This window comes from Lissotriton vulgaris, chromosome 7 (genome assembly GCF_964263255.1).
Source record: "Lissotriton vulgaris chromosome 7, aLisVul1.2, whole genome shotgun sequence".
NCBI lineage: Eukaryota > Metazoa > Chordata > Amphibia > Caudata > Salamandridae > Lissotriton > Lissotriton vulgaris.
The window spans coordinates 42612525-42639790 of record NC_141695.1 but is presented as its reverse complement, the minus strand read 5'-3'; the positions used below and the strand labels follow the sequence as shown (position 1 = coordinate 42639790).

The 27266-nt window shown below is 47.0% G+C and overlaps 1 protein-coding gene across 5 annotated transcripts in view; it reads right to left on the bottom strand.

The window, feature by feature from the left end:
* Nucleotides 1-27266, bottom strand: part of LOC147700662 (uncharacterized) — a 334569-nt gene that overhangs the window by 287799 nt on the left and 19504 nt on the right. The window lies entirely within an intron of this gene.

The window sequence follows — 27266 nt, the reverse complement described above, 5'->3', positions numbered from 1 at the left end:
TTTTAGGTCTATGGTCGTTTTTAACTGTGTCAACACCAAGGTTTTTTGAGGGGAGGTGGACACACAGATATTTGATGTCTGTGTGTTCCTTTTACCCCACAACAGAGCGGGGCCACAGTAACCGAGCAGTTGCCAGGTGAGGTGAGGCTTACTCCCAAATAAAGATGGGTGAGTACATTGAGAATTTGAGTACAGTATCTACTTAGTATACTATTTGCCTAGTTACTTTTTGGGCGCTTACCACTTCTGTAATTTTTTGTACAGTAGTTATGTATTGAGAGGGAGATTTGGATGATGAAAGTGTAATAGAGCACAACACTAATTGATGTATATTTACTGTTGTTGCAGGAATTAAATTGCACCCCCAGTTAATTGGATATTTTGGCACATCAGTGTCTACCAGGTTCTGGTAGGGTGTATCGTAAACACGGTGTAACGATTTAAATATTTGTTTTTCACTGTAATTTTTCTAATATTTTTTGTAGTAGCGTATACCATTCATGGTCCTGACGAAAGCCAGGTTAATGTCACCTATTAGGCTGAAACATGTTGACCTTTGTCCAATTTCTATAAGATAGTTATTCTTTCAAACTAGCAGGGAGCATCGAGTTGCAGAGTTCAGCGGAGCGGCAGCGGCAAACGGAGTGGGGTAACTGCAGGACGGCAGGGCGGCAGAATCAGAATCATAGACCTTTCACCCGTCACCTCCTCAGCCCCTATCCCTCCATAAAGCTGCCCGGTGCTCCTCCTCCCCCTCCCCCACAGGTGCGGTCAGTTACCGAAACTGGAATGCCGGTGTACCGTAACGCTGGACTGCGAGTGTGCTGCAGACAGGCTACTGAGGCTGGGAAACACCGAGGCCCTCTGGGTGACGTCGGAACCGAGCGGACTGTGTGCTGCCGGGATATTCAAGCCCTTCAGCTTGAACTGAAGCTTTCAAGCCCCACTCATTGGCAGGGGCATCTTTTGGACCCGGTTTTTGCTAACTGGGGAGGGGTTGAGGTGTCCGCAACTGAACCGATCCCCTGGACAGACCACTTTTTGGTGGCTTTCTCTATAAACAGCCCCAAAGCCACTAAACCTAGTCAGGCACCCCTGAACTATTTAAGGAGGAAGTGGGCTAAATTCTCCTTGGAGGATTTTAATCAAGCTTTAATCAGGGACGGCCAGCCTGGAGGTGAGGACATAGAAATGGCGGTTTCTAACCTGAATAAGCGCATCACAGAAGCGCTTGACCAGACCGCTCCACTCTGCCGCACATCTGCATGTGCCCGCAAGGAAAGATCAGCCCCATGGTTCAGTGGAGAGCTGAGGCAAACAAAGGCGGAATGTAAGCGAGCCGAAAGAGTTTGGAGGGTGTCCTATGATACGCAGGCCAGGGAACTGTTTTTAGAAAAAAGGCGCCTTCATCACAGGCTGATTAAAAAGTCTAAGGCAGCCTATTATGCAGGACAAATTTTAGGGGCAAAAAACTCGGCTAAAGAACTCTTCGGCATCTATAAGTCTTTGACCACTATAGACTCATCTGCAGATCCGGAGAGTTGCTCGACGGAATCATGTGACCGTATCGCTGAATACTTCTCCACCAAAGTCGAGAAAATTTACTCGACTTTTCCTAACCCCCCCCCCTACAGGGGCTGAATTTGAGGTAGCATCAGAGGGCACAGAGACTGCGGGGCTTCTCACAAACTTTAGTACCCCCCCTCCTGAGGACCTAGTCAGGGTATGCCTCTCTGTTAAATCGGGCTCCCCTTTGGACCCGGTGTCCCCTAAACGTTTGGGGGACAGTCTGGAAGTACTGGAGCCCTACATAAGGCATGTCCTGGACACCTCCTTCAGATCGGGAATGTTGCCTGAGGGGTGGAAACAGGCAGTGGTGCTCCCGCTCCGGAAGAAACCCCACATTGGTTTTGAGGTATTAGAAAATCTGAGGCCCATCTCACTCCTGCCTTTTCTGTCCAAAGTGGCGGAGAAGGTGGTAAATACCCAAATCATGAAGCATGTGGAGGAGACGGGATTGCTCCACGCCACGCAGTTTGGCTTTAGACCACGCCACTCTACTGAGTCCGCCCTTCTTATGGCAACAGAACATCTGAGACAGGGCGTAGATGAAGGCCAAACTATGGCCCTGATCTTGCTTGACCTCAGCGCGGCGTTCGACACTGTAGCACATACCACCTTGCTACAGTGTCTGAACAGAGGTGGCATCGCTAACACCGCGCTGAGATGGATCCAGGCCTTCCTTACGGGGAGAAGTTTTCGAGTGAGGCAAGGCGACTGCTATTCTAAAGGGGTACACCTGGGCCAAGGCGTGCCTCAGGGCTCGTCCCTGAGCCCGACCCTTTTTAATATGTATGTTGCGCCTGTAGCCTCTATTGTGGAGAGCCATGGACTCCAACTGGTTTCTTATGCCGATGATACGCAACTGGTTATCTCCCTATCGCACGCGCCCTGTCTTGCTGCAGATGGCTTTCGGTCGTGCATGAAAGAACTTGCCGAGTGGATGGCCATCAATTGTCTGAAACTCAACGGCAGCAAGACAGAGGTGTTGGTGGTAGGGAGAGCCCAGTCTGCCTAATCGTCGGCATGGTGGCCACCCTGTTTAGGACCAACTCCCACCCCCTGCCAGGAGGTAAGAAACCTGGGGGTATGGTTCGATGCGGGTCTTACTTTCGGGCCCCAGATCAACCGGGTGGTCGGAGTGTGCTTTGGGGTACTGAAAAGATTGAGAAAAATCCTGGACCTACTCCCGATTGAAGCCCGTCAAACCCTGGTACATGCTTTGGTGACCGCCAGGTTGGATTACGGGAACCTGCTGTACCTGGGGGCACCAGAGAAAAGCATGGCCCGCCTCCAAGTACTGCAAAATGCGGCAGCACGCTTGATCCTCAGGCTGCCCAAAAGGGCGCCTTCGAAGGTGGCCCTGCAGAAGTTACACTGGCTTCCTGTGAGGAGCAGAGTGGAATATAAAGCCCTCTGCACCTGTCACCGGATCTTGAATGGCAGGGCACCTCGACCATTGAGGAAACTGATTGAAGTTTACGAACCTGCTCGAGCGCTCAGATCCGCGGGTGGGGGTCTGCTGAGGATCCCCAGGGTTAAGAAAGCTCACATGGGAGGCAGGTCCTTTAGGTGCCTAGCGGCAAACTACTGGAATAAACTCCCAGTGGACTTGCGCCTGGAACCTGAGGAAGCGAGGTTCCGAGCGAAACTAAAAACCCACCTCTATGCTAAGTAACTGCCTGCTCGGCAGCTGTGTTCCCTGCTTGCCGCCTCTCCCACTTTGTCAGCGCGTGGACACGCCGGTGCGCGTAACTCAGCGCTTTATAAATGTCCCTATTATTATTATTACAACGGAATCGGAGTGGTGCCCCAGAGTGCCTTGCATAGGCGGCCCCTGCCCACACAAGGGATTGTACCGGTGAGAGGGGACCCGACTGGAAACTATCGACAGAGGAGAGCGGAGGCCGGGCGAGAGACGCAGTGAGTGTGCTGATAGCACTGTACTTGCAGTACTTTGAGGCGGCTCCTGCCGAGAACGGACGCCAAATCAGCTACAGCTGGTTTGCGGTGTAGAGCTGTGGGGGAAAGAAGCCTCGGAGGCTAGAGTGCGCTGAGGGCTCCTGCACAGTAATTGCACAGCTATTGTAATTCCTAGATTGCTCTTCCTACCCGCCCTTGCCCCCGCTCCCTCTCTGACGGCAGCTGTCCATCATCTATAGGGCAGACAGGCTTGGGAGGGTGAGCGCAAAAAGGGTGAATGGGAAGCAGAGACGTGGAGCAAAGTTGAGCGGCCACCACTGGGAGGTCATACCTCCCTCACATTTCCCCCAAGATTTCCCCCACGATAAACTTTGATATCGGAGAGGCCAGCCCAGGATTGCTATAGAAAGAGTCAAAAGAAGAAGATACCGGGGGCTGGAGGGATATCCACTGGTGGAACGCAGGTTTTATGCAAGCGTGAGCGCAGAGATACACGCAGGGTAAACAACGCCGCTGCAAATCGAAGTACACCGTATCAGACGGGTGGTGGCAGATCGTAAGTGGGGTGAATGCGGGAGTGAGCCCTGCGAAAAAAGCGCTGTGATAACGCCGCTGCAACTCGCAGGCCTCAAGTTTACAACACCAGGGGGGATTGCAAAACAAAGAGAAAAAAACGGGGTAAAAACAGGTTGAAAGCTTTAACCCCCGGAGCCTTTCAGCCCTCGACCCCTTGAGTCCTTGAGGTCCTGAAATACCTCTGAGGCACCTCAGAAGCACTCGTCAGTCACCATAACATCATAACAGCCTTTCACCAACCCAACCACCAGTTCCTACGCTGCAAACCCTGAAAGTGAATCTAATCCCGACACAGCTTTGGGCACTGCATGCTAAATAATACGCTTACTGTTAGACTGCCCTTTGTTTAAGGGGAGGTTTAAACTTCTGAGTCACTCCGACTTGCTAAGTGATGAATGTACTTGAAATGTATTTCATTTTAAGAAAATGGTGCGATTCCCTCAGCTTAAAACTAATAGTGCTGCAGCCAGACGGAACCTTCTCGAGACCAGGAGGCAGCAGGCCAGGGCCGGTCCTGGGGTCCCCTAGCTCTGGATCACCTGGGACTCCACCATAACTAAGGTCGGAGCCTGGACACCTGCTCTTGAGACCCCTCCTGAGGGCTAACCTCTGGAGCTAGGCATTCATCCACCTGCAGCGGCGGCCAGGCACCAGGCAGCAGACTGTACTGGGTGCCGTGACCCGTACGTTGGGCGCGCGGCAGGGTGCTCTACGTCCCTTAGAAGAATGCACGGCGTGCACGTGCTCTGCCCCGAGGCAGCTTCCGCAGGCTGTATCTCCTAACATGTTGCGCTTAAAGGTCAGTTTTACCCACTGTCATTTAAAAAAAAAAAATGTTTTTCAATATATGGCCACTTCAGTGACATTTCATTCATTGTGTAACTGTACCTGTTTGAAAAGCGGTCTGTCACGCCCCCGCCATGTTCGCACAATATAGAATTGCATGACCAAATACATGTGTCTATATTATTTACAACAGTATCCTCCTGAGCAGCAGTAGTGGAATCAGTCTTTGCTTTCATCCTATGATGCCACTTACCCAAAATGCTTGAAAACATGAATGTGTGTGTTAAAATTGTTAGGTAGTGAGAGAGCGCAAACTGACCAAAATGTATGAGTGCACCACACCTACATGTAGTACGCACAAGTCATGAAGAGAAATGCCATGAGTGCGGATATTATATTCACCTATATTTTGAAATGTGTAGTTAATCTAGAGATTTTATATAGAAGTGGAACTAATGCAGAAATGTGTGAAAATGTATAACTTAATTAGGAGTGATAAATCCTGATCCATATTGTGTAGCTGCTAATGAAGAAATGTCAAGCACAGAACGGAATAGGCCTCATGGCCAGAGCTGAAAGAGTTGGGAAAGGGGTCCACTTGCATTGATATGGATTGCACTAATGATATTTAGTAATTCTGGTTTCAATAGATTTATATTCTATAGATGTGTTTACATAGTCCTAAAACAGAGTATTAACATGATATTGATTAACGAAATGTTTGAAGAAAATAATCATTATGAGAAGTGTTATAGGCCTGAAATGTTTAAAGGACTCTGATTTACACGTATTAGTCTGTGCCGAGAAATGTTGTTGCAAACTTCTGTTAGAAGTTTATGGGAATTGGGATCCTAGCTGCAGATGTCTGTCTGCAAGTGAGAGGGGGGATCCAATTATAAACCGAATGAATAGAGGGTTGTTCAGGAGACTGGCACAGACACGGAGGACGATTCAGGAATGTTTAAGGGGTATCGGCGGGCCGGAGAAGAGTCTGAGAAGCAAGGTCAACTCTAACGCACGAGGCCCACAAGAAGAACATCATGGAAAAAGCCAGTAGCAACACCACGTGAGGGGCGTCTCACGAGGGGCGTCTCAAATGTTATTGTGTTTTTGGTATTAGGGACAGCACCCCTGGGTGGAGTTAGAGCAGATGTCTGAGGACCCTTTAGAGAGCGGATGGGTAGGCAGAGAGGGGTCATGACTGGAGGATTATAGGTTTTCACCAAGAGACTAAGAGTGGGTGATCTTCCCAGGAAGTCATTCACAGCTGACACCTTTTGATAGGTTGAGATTTTGTTAAGTAGGGATACCATCCAGAACAGGGTAGGGACAGCCTAACCTGCATTTTCCCTCCAGCCTTAAATGACGGAGAGATCACAATACGTGTCTATGCTTGCCGCTCTGTTGATTTTAGAACTGGTACTTGTCGTTTCCTTTGCTCGTCTGAGGGCTTTCAGAGAGCATATGTATGTAGTTGGGCCCGTATATCTTGTGAATCTCATTTTGAGATGCCTGTATCTGCAATTAATCCTAACTTTATAATAAACCTTTGAAAGCTAGAAGTGGTTTGTGGTCTTTCCGAGCTGGGTCCATTATTGATTGAACTAATCTGGTAAGAGATGCATTTTTTTCCCTCAATGACAGGCAATAAAGGTCCAGTCGACCAGAACGGGGTTTAGATCAAGGGTGATAAGATAGCGATCAAAATCCCGCCCCCGCAGTTGGTAGCTATAGAGGATGGTTGCCTTCTTGAGGAAGGTGATCTAGGCCAGGTTAGATAACCCCAAGGCCCCTAGAGATCGATGATCAGAAGAACCGCCCGCCGAAGAAGGTCCGGATGACGTGAGACAGAAAAGCAGCCGTATCGGTCGAGAGTGAGTATAAAGGGTCATGCGTGTTAGATTGCGGTGTTTTTGTATTGTATCTATGTTGTAATGTCTGGCGGAGTTGAATGCCTGTAGAGTGACTGTGGAGCAGGTTGTGAGCGCGTGCAACCGGTGGAAATCTTAAGTTCAAGGAGAGCTTAAGTGGTTCGGGTGTATCGGACATCCAGAGTAATTGTCAACCAGTGTGAAGGGGGTCATGAGGTACCATTGATCGCCCGCAGGACCGAGATAGGGGGAACGTAAGAGTGAGTGCGTGAGTAACGGATGCTGGTCGGAAGTTACTGTGTGTGTAAGCAACCTATCAGAGAGACGATAGACATTTCGTCAATTGTGGTGACAATTACAGATAGACTGTGGACGTACAGTCGAAGGAAGTGACCGCTTGGTCGGAAGTAGTCATTTTTTTCAGTGTATGAATGGGACGCATGCATGACCGGGAGACGAGCTGAGAAAGGAGGGGTGCTGCTGCGAAGCGGAGACCAGTGACGTCAGAAAGTGCCGCGCTGGGATTGGCCGGCCGGAGTAAGACCGCGCTGTGATAGGCCAGCTAGCAAAGCCGCGCTAGGATTGGTGGATTGTCATCAGGAAGTAAACAGAATAGCGAGGCTGGAAATTGTGCGTGTAATCATGAAATGTTTTAAATGGTTAAGAGCAGCTTTTAAAAGAGAGAGGCGGAGATCTTATGAAGGGGAAGAAGCCCCGCCGGAGGGTACGCCGGCTAATTATATGGCGGTGAATGTGGGGCTACATACAATAATGTGGATCTCAGAGTGGAGTAAGATTACAGAAGGAAATGAGGAACTGACGTTTCCGAAGTACGGGACGTTCAGATTAGAGGTGCTACACCGATTAAAAGCAGTTATGACCTCAATGAGACCTATGCCTAGACCGACCCAGTTTGAAGCTCTCAATGCCTGGATTAGGGCAGCGCACGAGAGGAACCTGAATAGACGACAAGAAAGGGTGAAACGATCGGTAAGAGCAGTGCAGGATGCAAAATGGGATGCGGATGCTAAAAGATGGAGAGTGCATAACATTGAAGTAAATAAATTGTACCCAGTGCTAGAAGCGCCCGGAAACAAAAGCCCACTAGAAGAAGATGATGAGAGTGAGACAGAAGACAGCCTGATAAATAGGTTACTAACAGATAGGCCACCCCGTACAACAAAGAGTCAGGTAAAGATGAGCCAAGCCGAGAAGGGGGGGCTAGCATAGGGGAGTATGGACCGCTTCCCGTTACTGATTGGGATCCCACTGCTAAGAAAGAACTGTCCCAGCCTAGTCCGGTGCAACAGGTGGTCGGAAGGTTCGTGGTGCAAAGGGTGCCAGAAACGGAGTGTGCCACATCCTACGCACTACCAGATGCCCTGCAAGTACCTGTGACTATAGGCCCTATAGTATCGATTTATGACCCAGAGAGAGCAAGAGGGGAGGAACAGGTACGAAGGGACAGGGAGAGAGCAGAGATGGCAAGGAGGAACGATACCATCACTTCCTCAAGTCAGTTGCCCAGACCGAGAGATTGGAGCACCCCAGTACACACAGCAGTAGATCCAACAGGAGATCAGGGGGCCCCAGATGGCCAATGGATCTGAGGGGGGCAAGACCGCCATCCTTCCAGGAGTTAAATGAGTACATGAAGAAGTGGGACGAGGCGGTAGAGGCTCACAAGAGCATCATAGCTGCGGAACCTGGAAGGGAAAGCCAAGACAGCAGGACCCGGACTCACTGCGGGGCTGATGAAAGCAGTCCGGAGTGGGACGGGAGGGGTCAGGACAGTAGGGGGGACACCCAGCATGGCAGGAGTGGAGGTAGACCAGACCTGGAAAAGGGGGGTCCCGAGTGTGGGGGGTTGTCTCGCCCAATACACAGTGAAGGAGAAAGGAGAACGCAGGAGTACAGAGACAGCTTTAAGTGTACCCACTGTGTGCCTGGCAATGGCGAACAGAATGGGAGTTGCGAGAGGCCTCGCCATAGCCCCTGTGAGTACGGACAAGAACGCAGTCATGGGGATATGGGGAACCGAGAAGGATCTTACCAAATACTGAGTGACACTAGACAGAGAGAGAATGGCGACCGGAGGGAGAATAGCAGGGGAACCTGCCATGGAGAGAGAGAAGAAAGAGAGAGTGGACAAAATAAGATTGGGGGTAACAGGCCCGTGTTCCATCATCTTCCAAGATCGGATGGCCGAGCATGGGACCTAGAGAGATGGGAACAAGGGAGAACTCTCCTTAACTCCCCTGAGCCCAAGCGTAGGACTCGGAGTTGGGATGGTAGAGAGACCAGTGATCCCCCTTCGAAAGACATACTGCGAGCTGAGATAAAAGCCAAGAGACTTGATGTCGCCAGCTTAAAGTCAGATCTGGATGACATGGTGGATGGTACCTTGCCTCTAGAAAGAATGGAGATGTATGAGCAGGATGAAATACTGTTCATGGCAAAGGACATCACTCGAAAGGCGAGAACAATCCATGAGAAGTTAGTTGAACTGGCAGGCAAATATATGGTGGACCTATCAAGGACCAAAGCATTACAGGGTAACCACAGGCTACATTATACAGATCGAGACTTGGATGAGAGAAGAACAATAGGGTTAAAAACACACATAAGGGAACTGATCACAGGAATAAGGACATGGAGGGCACTAGATAAATGGGAAGAAAGGTGGTCCAAGAAAGGGACCGTCAGGAGAAGCATGCTTGGTATGACACCAGGAGGATTGCAGAGAATAGAGGCATACCCTTTGCGTGAGGTCGCAAACGGGAACTATGTGCATGTGCCATGGAGTAGGGGGGATTTAGCAGCCTTTACTAATTCCTTCCCCAAATTGAGGGAGAACCCAGTCGAGTGGTATAAGCAAGTGGAGAGGTTTGTAAAAATCTCCAAGGTCTTATGGATAGATCTGAACACCCTGTTTGACATTGTGGTACCAGGAGATTTGTGGACCGCATGTAAGGTTAGTGCCGAGTGGCCCACAGCAGAACCAGAGAGAGATGCACGGACTAATGGCCCGTCCGAGACAGTCATGGTGAAATATGAGAGAGTGATGACGTGGCTAAAAGACAAGGTGCCAATGCAGGACATAGACTGGGTCAAAGTAGATCGAACTAGACAGGAACCCAAAGAAACAGTTCATGAATATTATGAGAGATTGCTGAAAGCGTTTAAACAGTATAGCGGGTTGGATGTAATGGACCCAAAAGACATAGGGCAGTTTGTGTCTAAATTTGTATTGGGTCTAGGACCGGATATTAGTTTGATGATTCAGCAACATTCGATTTGTTGGCAAAGTAAACCGCTGGACGAAATCCTGCGATATGCTAGGTATTGCTGGGATGAGATTGATTCAAAGGCAAAGAAGCTAAAGGAGAAATTGATGGTGGTACAGATGCAGTCAGCTGGCAAAGGGGGGCAACAGCAACAGCAACAGGGAACAGGAACTGGGGGAAAGAAACAGTATAGCCAGAACAAGGGCAATGAGGAGAATTCCACCTTTAGACCTAGGGTAGACATAGCCGCATTGAAAAAGACGACCCGGTGCCACCAGTGTAACGAGGTGGGGCATTGGAAACGCGAGTGTCCCTACAACGTAGAAATTGGAGAACAAGAAGTAGAGGAGGAAGAGGTTCAAAGCACTCCAGGAAGGGGGGTAACGCCATACCCAGGGAAGGTGCTCAAAGGGGGGACCCCACCTCCACGAGCCCAGTTCCCTCAGCCACCCAGAGTAGGGACCATGGGAAAGACATATAGACAGATGCCCCTGTTTGTAGGAGGAGAGGAATGCTATTACGTTGATCCACTGACTGGACGGAGAGTGGAAAGGGAAGACTGTACCCTCGGGGAAGCCTTAGAAGTGGACCAAAGGGGACCCTATGTCGAGGCCGAAGTGGCAGGGTGCCCCACGACCTTCCTAGTGGACACAGGAGCCACTCGATCCACGATCAGATCAGCTGCAGTTCCCGGCTTGCCCATGTCGGGGGAGACAATACAAGTGGTGGGGGTCGCAAACAGGAGAATAACTAGCCCATTGACCGAACCAGTACAGGTGAAAATAGGGAAATACAGCGATGAGCATCAGTTTGTGGTTTGCGATTCTAGTCCTGTATGTCTACTAGGAAGAGACCTTTAGTGCAAATTAAATTGTACAATATATTGCACACCACAGGGAGTGGAGGTATTGACCAATGACGACGATGCTGACTTTAAAGTCGCAAACTCGAGAATATGTGTGGAGCTGTATCCCACTTTGACCGTGGATGAGCTTCCTTGGGATCTGAGGGAGACAGTGGCGCCAGAAGTGTGGGATTTCACTGGGGAGGAGATTGGATTGGTCAAGGGGGTGGACCCAGTGAAAATCGTAGTGAAACCGCATGCTGAGTTCCCAAGAACACCCCAATATAAATTAACTCCAGAAACGATTGCAGGAATAAAGCCCGTGATCGAGTCTATGATTAAGCAGGGAATACTGAAGGAAATCGTGGGTAGTCCATGTAACTCCCCGATAATGGGTTTGCAGAAACCAAATGGGAAATTCAGGATAGTGCAGGACCTCCGAAAGATTAATAACATAGTTGTCTCATGTTGTCCAGTGGTACCGAATCCATCAGTGATACTGTTTCAGATACCGTTTCAAGCCAAATGGTTCACTGTAATAGATCTTTGCCAGGCTTTCTTTTCGATCCCTCTGGACGAGGAGAGCCATCTTCTTTTCGCATTTAAGCTGGAAGGTCGCGTCCTAACATGGTGTCGTATCCCCCAGGGGTATACAGAGAGCCCATCGATCTTCAATCAGCTTCTGAAGAAAAATCTTGAAAGTCTAGTGCTGCCCCAGAAGTCAGTTCTGGTCCAGTACATAGACGACCTACTTGTGGCGTCAGAAACAGAGGAGGCTTGCAGGGAGGACTCCATTGCCTTGTTAAATCACCTAGCTGAGAATGGGCACAAGGTGTCCCCGGGAAAATTGCAGTACTGCCTGACAGAGGTGCAGTACTTGGGGCACAGAATTGAGAAAGGCAAGCGAAAAGTGTCCCCAGACAGGATAGAGGCGATCATGAAAATGAATGCGCCTAAAACACAGAGAGAGGTCAGGATGTTTCTAGGGATGGTGGGTTATTGCCGACAGTGGATCGCGAACTTTTCACTGAAGGCAAAACCCTTGCAAAAACTGACGCACAAGGAGGTGAGCGATCCGGTACCATGGGACAAAGACTGTTTGATGGCGTTCCTGCAGCTGAGAGAGGACCTGTGTCGTGCTCCTGCTCTGGGAATGCCTGATTACGATAAACCATTCTTGCTTTACTGTTGTGAGAGAGAGGGTTGTGCGTTCTCTGTGTTGGTCCAAATTCACGGAAATGCCCGTAGACCAGTTGCCTATTTCTCGGCTACTTTAGACCCAGTAGCCGCAGCGTTGCCCGGATGTCTCAAGTCCGTTGCTGCAACAGGTGTCAGTATTGAGCGCTGTGAGAACATCGTAATGGGGCACCCGTTAGAGGTATACGTGCCACATTCTGTTGAACTGTTGATGACCAGGACCAAAACACAGCATCTGACCAATAGCAGGCTCACGCGCTATGAGCAAGTTATTCTTGCTGCAGAGAACGTGACCCTCAAGAGATGCTCTGTTTTGAACCCTGCTACCTTGATGCCACTCCCAAATGATATCGATGATGATGAATGTACAGACCATGATTGCCTTGATGTGACTGAACTATGCACCAAACCGAGACCCGACATCGTGGATGAGCCACTGACTGACCCCGATGAAATTTTCTTTGTCGATGGCTCATGCGTAAGAGACGAAGTTGGGCAGTTGAGAGCAGCTTACGCTGTTTGTACCATTTCTGGAGTTGTGGAAGCCGGATGCCTGGAAGGAGTACACTCCGCTCAGGTAGCCGAGATTATTGCATTGACGCGTGCCTGTCTGGCAAGCAACCAAATTCGAGTCACCATATACACCGACAGCCAATACGGTTACGGGGTAGTTCATGATTACGGGCAGTTGTGGTCTCAAAGAGGTTACATGACCTCTTCGGGCTCTCCTATTCGCAATGGAGAGTTTGTGCGTTTGCTGTTAGAGGCTTTGCAATGTCCAGCAGGTATCGCAGTTGTGAAATGTACCGCACATACTAGGAACATGGACTTCGTGTCACAAGGCAATAGATATGCCGACGAAGTTGCGAGGTATTGTGCGGAGCAAGGGTACTCTTTCACAGAGGTGGAAGTGGGCGGAATAAATGTAAGAACTGAATTAGCCATGATACTGGAAACTGTCGACTCTTGGGATGAGCTGAAATGCATGCAAGAGAACGCACCCGATTTTGAAAAACAAACATGGGTAAAGGCCGGATGTGTGGTGGGTGAGGCTCATTTCTGGGTTTCGGCAGATGGAAGGGCAGTGTTACCCAATGAGATGGTGAGCCCAATGGCTAGACAAATCCATGGTCCAGTACACTTAGGGAGAGACGCTATGCTGAGGGTATTCAGACAAATCTGGTATAATCCTAAGTTCAGAGTAGCAGCCGAAGCAGTGTGCCAGCGTTGTGTGACATGTCAGCAGTTGAATGTAGGGAAAAGAACACCAGTTGCATTGAGCCACATAGGGAGGTCTGGAGGTCCATTCAATAGAATGCAGTTAGACTTTATCGAACTGCCAAGGTGCAACCGCCTTCGTTATATCTTGGTGGTTGTTTGCGTATTTTCCAGATGGGTCGAGGCATACCCTACACGCAGGTGCGACACCCTTACCGTAGCCAAGTTACTGCTTAGGGAACTCATCCCCAGATTCGGGGTACCGGCCTCTTTGGAATCAGATAGGGGAACGCATTTCAACAGCGAGCTTGTGAAGATGATCTGTGCGGCCCTGAATATAGACCAGAAATTGCATTGCAGTTACCGACCAGAAGCATCAGGAATCGTGGAGCAGATAAATAGTACTATTAAGGCCCGAATTGCAAAGATGTGTTCATCAACTTCCCTGAGTTGGCCTGATGCTCTGCCATTGGTCCTTATGAGCCTCCGTAGTACCCCAGACAGAAGAACGGGACTATCACCGCACGAGGTGTTAATGGGGAGAGCAATGAGGTTGCCGTCTGTACCAACTGCTGCACTGTTAAACATCACAGATGATATGATCCTGGACTATTGTAAGGGGCTGTCTGACGCCATTCATTCTGTGTCCCTTCAGGTGCAGGCTGCCGAGGTTCCATCGTGCCAGGATCTGTGCCATGACCTGTGCCCTGGTGATTGGGTGCTTGTGCGGAAGCACGTAAGAAGAAGCTGCCTGGATGTTCGTTGGCGTGGGCCCTACCAGATTATCCTGATCACGAACACTGCAGTGAAGGTGGGAGGCCTGCCCAATTGGATCCACGCGTCGCATACGCGGAGGGTTCCAGCACCTCTGGAAGAAACAGCTCCTCTCTCGGATAGAAGTCCAGCTGCGGACCGAGAAGCCATAGAGGGGGCCAGCCAAGCTGTAGAGGTGCCAGAAGAAGCAGGGAACGAGTCTGACCAGCCTGAGGACGGTCAGTACAACAGCGAAACGGACGACGCTACAGAAGGAGAAAGCAGCTGGGAGTACGAATCAGACACTGACCAGGCTGAAAGAGAGCGAGAGCAAAGCAGAAGGACAAGGAGTAGAAGGGTAAGACGTGGAGAAGCCAGTTGGCCCCAAAGACGGAGTTCAAGCCTGAGGTCGACTCCAGAGAGAACCCTTCCTCCAATATCCGAAGACTCAGACCTGGAAGAAGGTGCTCAGGGCGCTGAAGCACCAGATCTAAGAAGGTCAAGAAGAGTGCGTGTGCCTAATATGAGATACGCCACCCCTGAGTGGACATATCTGGCGACAGATGTCTTGGGAACGAGCGACAGGGAGGATCAGAGCGGTGCTGGTGTCCAGCTCTGAACCAATCATCACAGTGGAAGTACAGCTGTTAGTGCCCGGAGTCGAAGCAGAAGGGTCACTAACGTTCACACTCCCCAACCCTCCCCGCCTCAGCAAGTTAAAGCACATGTTTTTCACAGAATTGCAATTCCCCGACTTTGGAACAAAGATAACAAGCCATGAAGAGCACGTTCTTCGGTTGGAAATATTGAACTATGCTGTCCAAGCCGCAGGCTCAAGCCTGATTGTGGATGCTTAGAGACTTTGTAAATAAGCAAGAAAAAGAAGATTACCTAGCGCCTAGGAAGCAGAGAATCTTAGGGACTTTCCTATAAGTTGACGGAGAAGGGCTAGGGTTGTCTGTGTTAAAGCTAAAAGGACTTTTTCAGAGGAGGTTGTCAGCTTCCAGTTGTGGGGTTCTAAAGACTGAAGGAGCAAAAAGATTGTAAAGGAACGAGAAGAAAAGAACGTGTGTTGAAAGAAAAGAGAGAATCCTACTGTCTGACGAAATGGAAGCCGGCACCCCGAATCGTAGAGCCAAATGTATAATAGGCACACTAATAGTAGGAGTGATACTTCTAATAGCTTTGGTAGTTACAGTATCGTATGTTATGGGACATGAGAGTGAGGCAAAGGTAACCGATGAAAAACCTGTAGTGACACCGAAACCCACTGTTGCGGGTGAGAAAGGAGAAAACAAACAGGAGAAGGCGCTATTAGCAGCAGAAGCCCGTAGGTTACATATGGATGAGTCCCAAGGCGACTATAGGTCAAATGCTTATGCTAAACTTTTGTATGCCAAAACTTTTGTATGTAAACATCCGTGGATGCCATGGAGGTTAAGGACTGCTACGTCTGCATGCAGTTGCCGGCGTCTGTAGACGAAGGCATTAGATATCATCACCTCCCGCTGACATATGGCATTACATGTAGCTTATTGCTTAGTATATTTTATGGGAGAGATAGTTTTGAATACTATTTCTCCAATTATGATTCAGTGTTACCAGAAGTCCCAAATTATAAGCAGATGAACAAATGGGACTACTGGAAGAGTGAAGACAGATTGGCCAAGTTCTTCATTCCTTGGATTACCTTAGATACTTCACATGCCCGCAGAAATAATCTGACATGCAAGGTGTCAGAAGTCGAGAAGAAGTTCATAGGGCAAGTGGATGATCGATACAGGAGGCAAAAGATTTTGAAAAAATCAGGACAATGGAAAACAGATTGGACCGAGGAAGAGAAGGCACACAAGAGAAAGGGTAGTAGTGGTCCAATAGCTTTGGATAAAACGCAGAGAGGAAAGTTATGTCTTCACAGAGCCAAAACGTATTACGAAAATGTGTACGTAGGAGAAGTCAGTTGTGAACATGCTTTCAATTTAGAATATTATACAAAAGATTTCCTGAAAGGTATGCAAGTGATTCCAAATGTATATTTTGTGTGTGGAAGAAATGCCTACGTGAGGTTGCCTGACAACTGGTATGGATCATGTTACCTGGCAATCATCTTCCCCAAAATATATCATGCCCAAGACTTAGAGATCATCGAGGGCAAGGCTTCAGCGAGGGGGAGAAGAGACCTAGGAGATGCAGAAATGGTCGGAGATGTATTTGGAGCTGTTTTTCCTCTTTTAGGACTGATCCTCAATGATGTCAAAATTAGACGACTGGCAACAGTCGTAGACAGATTGTCTGCCAGCACTGCTAGGTCCTTAATGCTGGTGGAAGGAGAGATGCAATCGATAAGGGCCATGGTGCTTCAGAACCGTCTTGCATTAGACGTCCTACTAGCAAAAGAGGGCGGAGTCTGTAAGGCTTTGAAGGTCCAGGAATGTTGCACTTACATTCCAGACAATTCAAAGCCCCTGGAGAAAGTTATCATGAACATAACCAATATCCACAAGGAGATCGAAGACCTGAGTAGAGAAAATGTGTGGGAAAAAGTGGGCCATGGAATGGGTGAAGTTGGAGGTTGGTTCACTACCTTAGGAAAGAGCTTCGTGTGGTATGTGTTGAAACCTATCATCATAATATTGATCTGTGTGATCATGTTGTGGGGATTGGTGAGGGCATTCAAATGGTATAGAGCAAGGAGATTCGAAAGAGCCCAGAGAGAACAGCTACAGAGATTAGCTGCCATACAAGACAATCAGTACAGGAGCCTGAGGGCTCTAGAAACGCAGAAACGAGGTACACTAGCAATCACTGCAGTTTAAATGTTAGTGATGACCCCGAGAGGTCATCAAAGAGGGGGAACTGAGAGAGCGCAAACTGACCAAAATGTATGAGTGCACCACACCTACATGTAGTACGCACAAGTCATGAAGAGAAATGCCATGAGTGCGGATATTATATTCACCTATATTTTGAAATGTGTAGTTAATCTAGAGATTTTATATAGAAGTGGAACTAATGCAGAAATGTGTAAAAATGTATAACTTTATTAGGAGTGATAAATCCTGATCCATATTGTGTAGCTGCTAATGAAGAAATGTCAAGCACAGAACGGAATAGGCCTCATGGCCAGAGCTGAAAGAGTTGGGAAAGGGGTCCACTTGCATTGATATGGATTGCACTAATGATATTTAGTAATTCTGGTTTCAATAGATTTATATTCTATAGATGTGTTTACATAGTCCTAAAACAGAGTATTAACATGATATTGATTAACGAAATGTTTGAAGAAAATAATCATTATGAGAAGTGTTATAGGCCTGAAATGTTTAAAGGACTCTGAGTTACACGTATTAGTCTGTGCCGAGAAATGTTGTTGCAAACTTCTGTTAGAAGTTTATGGGAATTGGGATCCTAGCTGCAGATGTCTGTCTGCAAGTGAGAGGGGGGGTCCAATTATAAACCGAATGAATAGAGGGTTGTTCAGGAGACTGGCACAGACACGGAGGAGGATTCAGGAATGTTTAAGGGGTATCGGCGGGCCGGAGAAGAGTCTGAGAAGCAAGGTCAACTCTAACGCACGAGGCCCACAAGAAGAACATCATGGAAAAAGCCAGTAGCAACACCACGTAAGGGGCGTCTCACGAGGGGCGTCTCAAATGTTATTGTGTTTTTGGTATTAGGGACAGCACCCCTGGGTGGAGTTAGAGCAGATGTCTGAGGACCCTTTAGAGAGCGGATGGGTAGGCAGAGAGGGGTCATGACTGGAGGATTATAGGTTTTCACCAAGAGACTAAGAGTGGGTGATCTTCCCAGGAAGTCATTCACAGCTGACACCTTTTGATAGGTTGAGATTTTGTTAAGTAGGGATACCATCCAGAACAGGGTAGGGACAGCCTAACCTGCATTTTCCCTCCAGCCTTAAATGACGGAGAGATCACAATACGTGTCTATGCTTGCCGCTCTGTTAATTTTAGAACTGGTACTTGTCGTTTCCTTTGCTCGTCTGAGGGCTTTCAGAGAGCATATGTATGTAGTTGGGCCCGTATATCTTGTGAATCTCATTTTGAGATGCCTGTATCTGCAATTAATCCTAACTTTATAATAAACCTTTGAAAGCTAGAAGTGGTTTGTGGTCTTTCCGAGCTGGGTCCATTATTGATTGAACTAATCTGGTAAGAGATGCATTTTTTTCCCTCAATGACAGGCAATAAAGGTCCAGTCGACCAGAACGGGGTTTAGATCAAGGGTGATAAGATAGCGATCAAAATCCCCGCCCCTGCAGTAGTTTACCGGTACTTTCTTACGGAATGGACAACCCTCAAAAGCAGAACAATTGCAATTAAACAACATTTCCTCTTAGCTTTGTCGTTTGCAATCCTACTAGATTTAGCCGACATTTTAATTTAATTATTTATTAATTGCCGCCTCCTTCTTTAGATATTCTAAAATGAATGCAGTTTGGAGGCATTCCTTTACCATTTTCCACAGGAAAAATTGTATATCGATAAATATTGTAATTTTTTTACAATGTGTGAAGAGTCGAACTGATTAAAACGGCGTCTCATAAGTTAAGGAAAAGTGCCCTAACTCTGGAACAAATTTGTAACGGCCACTTTTTTCACCCATGGCTCCCTCTCCATCTACGCTCCATGCCGACAGTGACTGCTTTCAAAAAACACCTGAAAACCCACCTATTCACGAGTGCAGGCTAGGAGGACTCCTCGCTGTCTTGTTATCTGCCGTTCTGACCCTTTCCCTGCGCCAGGATACTCTCCAGTAACAGAGCGCGCTACAAAGCGGTTTATAACATAACATATAACATAACATAAAGTGTTCTGTTTTGAAGGATACTGGACTACATACAGCCTCTTTTGGAAGGTGATGCGGCAGAAGGGTTTCCATAGAATTTTCAGTAGGACAGTTACAAATGGTTTTAATGGACCCTTGTTGGTTTTAGAGGTTTTGAATGTCTACTAGAGTGCAATATTCTGTTGATTCTAGTTTTATTATGAAATCTGTTTGTTATTGGTGTCTAATAGTTTCAGCATGTATATTAAAAAAAATCTAAACGTGAGTGCAGAGACAGTGAGTGCAGAGTGACAGTGAGTGCAGAGTGAGTGCAGATTGAATTTGAGTGCAGAGTGAGTGCATTGTGACAGTGAGTGCAGAGTGACGATGAGTGCAGAGTGAGTGCAGAGACAGTGAGTGCAGAGTGAGTGCAGAGTGACAGTGAGTGCAGAGTGAGTGCAGAGTGACAGTGAGTGCAGAGTGAGTGCAGATTGACAGTAAGTGCAGAGTGAGTGCATTGTGACATTGAGTGCAGAGTGACAGTGAGTGCAGAGTGAGTGCAGAGACAGTGATTGCAGAGTGAGTGCATTGTGACAGTGAGTGCAGAGTGACAGTGAGTGCAGAGTGAGTGCAGAGACAGTGAGTGCAGAGTGAGTGCAGAGTGACAGTGAGTGCAGAGTGAGTGCAGAGTGACAGTGAGTGCAGAGTGAGTGCAGATTGACAGTAAGTGCAGAGTGAGTGCATTGTGACATTGAGTGCAGAGTGACAGTGAGTGCAGAGTGAGTACAGAGACAGTGATTGCAGAGTGAGTGCAGAGACAGTGAGTGCAGAGGGAGTTCAGAGTGACAGTGAGTGCAGAGTGAGTGCAGAGTGACAGTGAGTGCAGAGTGAGTGCAGAGACAGTGAGTGCAGAGTGACAGTGAGTGCAGAGTGACAGTGAGTGCAGAGTGAGTGCAGAGACAGTTAGTGCAGAGTGACAGTGAGTGCAGAGTGACAGTGAGTGCAGAGTGAGTGCAGAGACAGTGAGTGCAGAGTGAGTGCAGAGTCAGTGAGTGCAGAGTGACAGTGAGTGCAGAGTGAGTGCAGATTGACAGTAAGTGCAGAGTGAGTGCATTGTGACATTGAGTGCAGAGTGACAGTGAGTGCAGAGTGAGTGCAGAGACAGTGATTGCAGAGTGAGTGCATTGTGACAGTGAGTGCAGAGTGACAGTGAGTGCAGAGTGAGTGCAGAGACAGTGAGTGCAGAGTGAGTGCAGAGTGACAGTGAGTGCAGAGTGAGTGCAGAGTGACAGTGAGTGCAGAGTGAGTGCAGATTGACAGTAAGTGCAGAGTGAGTGCATTGTGACATTGAGTGCAGAGTTACAGTGAGTGCAGAGTGAGTGCAGAGACAGTGATTGCAGAGTGAGTGCAGAGACAGTGAGTGCAGAGGGAGTTCAGAGTGACAGTGAGTGCAGAGTGAGTGCAGAGTGACAGTGAGTGCAGAGTGAGTGCAGAGACAGTGAGTGCAGAGTGACAGTGAGTGCAGAGTGCCAGTGAGTGCAGAGTGAGTGCAGAGACAGTTAGTGCAGAGTGACAGTGAGTGCAGAGTGACAGTGAGTGCAGAGTGAGTGCAGAGACAGTGAGTGCAGAGTGAGTGCAGAGTCAGTGAGTGCAGAGTGCCAGTGAGTGTAGAGTGCCAGTGACTGCAGAGTGCCAGTGACTGCAGCGTGTGAGTGTGCAGGGTGAACAGCGTGTAAGTGTGCAGGGTGCACATTGTGTGAGTGTGCAGGATGAACAGTGTGTGACTATGCAGGGTGAACAGTGTGAGTGTGCAGGGTGAGCAGTGTGTGAATGTGTAGGGGCAGTGTGTGAGTGTGCAGGAAACAAACACTCAAACTAAGTCCACCACACACATACATAACACCACACACACTATACACACACATACACCACACACACATACCACACACACACAGACCATACACACACAGACCATATACACAGCACACACACATACACCATACACACATACCACACACACACACACCACACACACACTACTCTCTCACCACCACACACTCATCACTACTCACCACAACACACTCACCACCACAGACTCACCCCCACAGACTCACCCCCACAGACTCACCCCCACACACTCACCACTACACACTCACCACTACACACACAACCACACACACAACAACACACCACCAGCCGTCAGTGCACGCTTTCACCAGGGCGAAACATCACCAGTCATCAATGCACGCTTTCACCAAGCACAAACACCACCAGGCGTACAACACCAGCTGTCAGTGCATCCTTTTACAAGGCGCACTCACCAGCAACCGTCAGTGCACGCTTTCTCCAAACACACACACCATCAGCCATCTGTGCACGCTTTTACCAACCACACACCCACCAGCCGTCAGTGCACCCTTCCACCAGGCACACACACCTCCAGCCGGCAGTGCACTCTTTTACCAAGCACACACACCACCAGCCATCAGTGCACAATTTCTACAGGCAGGCACACACACCACCAGCCATCAGTGCACGCATCAATTGTTAACGCATCCACAATTAACTATTGTAGCAATCTCAGTATGGTACACTTTACTTTTAAACATATTCATCTAAAGCACAGCATGCCACCATTGCTACAATTCCAATCTAACCCACATAATTCCACTACACACCTCATGCACACACTCCATAGCACATGGCGAAAAGACATTGCCATTTACAATGCCATTACCTCAAACTCAAATAAATCCGAGCCCGATTGCATTTCCAATGCTTGTTAATCTATTCTTGGGCGATCTATCAGGAAATCTGGATGAGCTGAATGCACATCCTCCGAAACTAGGGGGCAAACTGATATCTAACCTAATGTATGCAGATGACGCCATCCTTTTAAGTCATACTAAAATTGGCCTTCAGCGTTTAATTAACCAAACAATCTTCTATGCTAAAGGAATGGAAATAAATGAAACCAAAACAAAAATCATGGTGGTCACTAGGAACATAAAGCTGAGACAAAAAAAAATAGTATATGGAAAACACCCAACTGGAACAAGTAGAAGTGTACAGGTATTTGGTTGTACTATTTGACCAGAAGGGAAATTACCATCTACAAAAACTGGACATACAAAGAAAAGCTAACTCGCTAACTGCAGCATTCAAGATAGCACAGAAATCGCTTGGAAATCTAACCTATCGGCCGTTTTTGAAAATTAGAGGGGCTAAATTGCTCCCAACCATAACATACGGTAGTGAGGCATTAACCCCTTCAGTGCTGCGCAAATTCCTCTGCGGTGCTGAAGGTTCTAAAGAACCTATGGACTCATGACGGAACGGTTCCGTCATGAGCACAGGCCAACCGACGCTCATGCCGGAACCGTTCCGTCATGAGCACCGAAGGGGTTAATGGGGATGGATTTGGAAATAATAAACAAGGTACTTTCCAAAACATACAAATCTCTCTTTTATCTTCCAAATAATGCTTCACCAGCACAAATTAGATTGGAATTCAGTCTAAATAATCAATATTTTGCAAGAAAAGGCCAATTTATCAAAACGTGGTATAGGATAAAAAATGACCATGATAATCATATATCTCAGCTACTTTGGCAAGAAATAAATAAGAATATGGAGTCATTTGCATGGAAGTATCTTAATGAGGCAATAGAAGAGTTTGCACTCATGCCAACTTGGAATAATATGATAAGTAATGGATCGTTTAAAAAAATAGTAAATTGAACAACAAATCACCTATCACTTGTAAATGACAAAGATACGCTGGCAAAAAGAAAGCACTCATGGTCAGTAATAAATGGATATCAAAAAAAGAAGATACAAGAATACTTGGAGATACCCTGGTCTGAAAAATGTAAACAATGTCTCGTAAGAGCAAGATTTGGAATTCTACCGGGCCTTAGTCACGTCCCTCCGTAGAAAAAACTAACAGTAGCACATTGTGTAGACTTTGTAAAAGTGGTTAAGAGAATATTGTCCACCTCTTATGTATCTGTCCTAGACTCCGTAATGAAAGATGCACACTACTTAAATTGCAATTTAATATACGTGGAATAAGGACATGCAGACAGGCACTGAAAAACTGTCTTCAATCAAATGATATAATCATGAACGCTGCCTTTGTAAGGTTCTTAAAGATAGTAACTACAAAACTGGGTGAATAAATTAGAAAAAATGACTTTAATGAAATTTTAACGAACTTTTAAGGATATAATTGCTTTTATTGTATCGTTATTAGGCATATGTTTTTGTACTGGAAATATTGTAAGATTTTAAATAATCAAACAATAAAGAATTTTTACTTACTTACTTACTTACTCTTTCAAACTATCAGCTTTCACTTTTTTAATCTTGGCACTTGGTTAACACTTATTGAAATACTGTTGTGTGTCCCAGTAGCCATTTTAGGTTTCACTATTTTTCTTTTGCACTACAATTTTTCAGCACCACTGATTGAGATCACACTTGGGCCGATCGTCCAGTTTTGAGTACAGTGCAGGAGGGTTCCCCCGAGCTAGGGGTGGACTGCACATTATTCATTTAACCATTCCCAGATGACGATGTTCCGTCAGTGTGGTGGGCTGATGGGATTTATCTCAGAATAGTGAGGCCGAATCTGCATTGTTCTTTGACTTCACATATGTATTTCCTCTAGGTTCTCCGTCTCTATACGGGTTGACCGGTATTCTCCCTGTTTGCTGTGTCATATGTAACCTTCCATGGCTACTGACCCCTTTACTCAAAACACTATTTTCTTCTCTGTCTATCCCTCCCCCGCCCTCTCCCGCAGTCTGTGACTTCTTGGCCCCCCCTCACACGCTCCCCTCCCCCACTCCAGTTTGTGCCTTTTTTCGCCTGACTTTTAACACTGGGGGGTTTTGTCCTACGGGTCCTGGCTGGATTCACAACAGCTTTTTATTTAGCAGCTGTGTACCTTCTTTTTGCAGATTTCGAAGGTTTGTATTTTCATTCAAACATTTTCAAAATTTCAAGAATATTTACATTTTGTACAAACAACAGAGGATTTAAACATTCCTTAAACAGTTGAAACAATACAAACATAAGTCATAAGTGCAATACTTTGTAAAACGACAAATTATAACATTCATTTATAGTTACACTTTAACTATTTAAACTGGAAAGCAAACTCAATTTGGTACACCTAAACTTGTTTTGGTACTAGTCCTTACGACCGATCGTGCATGGTTAATGGGACTAGACACATTGGGCCTTGTGACTTTGGAAAAATCGCCCTATGTTCGTGTGCAAACCCTTAAGATTTAGGTTGCCTTTGAAACAGCCGAACAGCCGACGCGTTTCCAAACCCTTTGTTCAGTTTATAGGGTTCTTCCTCAGGGCTGAGCTGTGGACCTGTGGTGTAAGATTGGGGGACATTTAGTATCTCCTTTTCTTAGGTTTGTTTAACCAACATATTACATGAATAAAACATGGGGGTAGAGTTTTACCTCTTCTCACGTTGATGTTCACTGTGGTTTTTGGACACAGGGCATCTGATTATCCTTCGTTATCACCATTGCCTAAACGATGAAGTAAAGGATGGTGTTCTTATGAGTTTTTTATCTTGAGACGCATGTTTTCACATTTTATGTTCTTATTTAAACTATGCCAGCACTTACTTGTTGTGTGTTTCAGATTGCTCAATAGGTTGAGTTATCCGTTTGTGAAAATCTTTTTAAGTTCTGCGATGCTTGGTTCTGTTGGAATGAAGATTTAAATCAGTCCATGTGTGACAATGACTAAATGTTTGTTACGCAGTCTATAGCTGTGAGACTTACTTATGTGTGACGTGGTGAAGGTCTCGTGTGCGGCTCCACTTTCTTTTGTTTGTTACTTGTTGTCCTCCTACCGGTTGGAGATTCTATGAATTTAAAACACAGAGAAGGCGACCATTCAGTATATTTTTGGGTGCGGTCGTGGTATTGCTTAACTATGGTCCGGTACGTTTGTTCCGAACTTCTTACCTCTGGCGCTAGTTCTCTAGTGTATATCAGAAAGCTCCGTGTGGCCGCATGACAGTCGTTCAGTTCGCTGCGAGTCGAATGTGATTCCCAACGTCTCAGCGGAACTTGTTTTCCTTTTAAATACTCTGCTAAGCATCATGGGACTTGTAGTTTTCTATGTCTTACAGTGTTTTGTGGAACTTGGATTCCACAAAGCTGAATAGAGTTATGTTTTGAGCAGTGACTGGCACTATGTCTTACAGGAAAGTGTATGTTCACAGGGTGGTTTAGCAGAGGGCTCAGTAATTCGATCGTTGTAATTCAGACATTTCGTTCAACCCGTCCACCACACAGTTAAATTTGAGGATTAGGTAGGCTTCTTTTTTCAGCAACATGGCATCTATGTTTCCCCCTCTGAGAGGGACTTTCATTGCTGACAGTACTGTCCATTTAAAGTCTGTCTCAGTGTGTAGTTTTTCAACAAAGTGTTGTACCATAGGGGCAGTCAACACTTTGTGTCTGATTCTGGATCTGTGTTGTGCTACTCGCTGATTTACTCTTTGGGTAGTTTTCCCAATGTACAGCTTAGGACACGGGCACATAATTGCATATATTACATTGCTTGTTTTGCAATTAGAGAATTCTATGTGTGTCCATTTCATTGTGTTGAATTGAAATTCCTCCCCTTCCATTGTGCTTGGGCAGGACACGCACGAGCCGCACTTGTGGTGACCTCTTATTGATGGTAACTTCCATAGCGTGCGCAAGTCTGCTTTGGCTTGGCTTGCTCCCAGGTCAGCTCTTACAATGTATTGTGCAATACTTTTGTTTTTCTTTAGAGCAAACAATGGTTTCTCCATTGGGACTTCCGAATTTGTGATCAAGTGCCAATCTTTTAAGATTATTGATTTCAGTTTGTTTGTGTATGGCCCGAATGTTGTGACACAGACTGGCCTTTCAAGGGGTTTGGTCTCTTTCTTTTTCAATAGTTCTTCTCGTGGTGTGTACCAAGCCCGTGTGGTTGAATGTTTCGAAAATTTCGAGGGGTAACCTCTTTTACTTAATTGGTCACTGAGTATTTGGGAGTGTGTTATGAAGTCTTCCTTTCGAGAACAGTTACGTCGAATTCTCAACATTTGTCCATACGGTAAATTAGATTTTAAACTTTTGGGGTGGTAACTTGCGTAATGCAAGATTGTATTTTTGTCCGCGTTTTTGCGATGTAAGGTAGTCGTCAATTTGTTTTCATTGGGAAAAACTACTACGTCAAGGAAGGTAAGAGATGTTCTGCTGTGTGTTATTGTGAATTTTATGTCTGGGTGTCTGGTGTTGAGCCACTGATGGAATTGGGCAAGCATTTCTTCAGACCCTTTCCATTGGCCTTCAAGTGAAAAACGTACCGGTGGTGTTCACAGAGGACCCAGTATACAACAAGCATTTACAATGCAATGGTCTCGGCATTATTAAAGGTAGAGCTATTGGCATTGCTCATGACAATTTTATTTTTTTATTTTTTTTAAATCCTAAATAAATGGCATTGTCATTTACATTGCCAATAGCTTAATCGTTAAATAAATGGCATTGTCATTTACAATGCCAATAGCTTAATCGCTTGCAAACGCATGACCTATTGCATTTACACCCACACAGAGCCTCACACACTAAGCCACCCACACAGTCATTCACATAGAGCCACCCACACACACAGTGCCAGCTACACAGAGCCACCCTCACACAGAGCCACCCACACATAGAGCCACCTACAAAAAAAGCTATCCACACAGAGCCACACACACACAGAGCTACACACACACACACACACAGAGCCACATACACACAGAGCCACCCACACACAGAGTCACCCACACACAGAGTCACCCACACACAGTCACCCACACACACATCCACTCACACACACACAGAGCCACTCACATACACAGCCATCCACCCACACAGAGCCACCCACACACACACACAGAGCCACCCACACACACACACAGAGCCACCCACACACACACAGAGCCACCCACACACACACAAAGCCACCCACACACACACACAGAGCCACCCACACACACACACAGAGCCACCCACACACACACACAGAGCCACCCACTCACACACAGAGCCACCCACTCACACACAGAGCCACCCACCCACACACAGAGCCACCCACCTACACACAGAGTCACCCACCCACACACAGAGTCACCCACCCACACACAGAGTCACCCACACACAGAGTCACCCACACCAAGAGTCACCCACACCAAGAGCCACCCACACCAAGAGTCACCCACACCAAGAGTCACCCACACATAGAGTCACCCACACATAGAGTCACCCACACATAGAGTCTCACCTGTAACTGAGTCTGCTTTTTGGAAAGCGGGGAAGAGGTGACCCCTTGATACCGACTCCAGCAGTTGGTGTCCGTAAGGGGCAGATCCCACATTCCTTTCCATGCACTAACACTTCTAACTGCTCC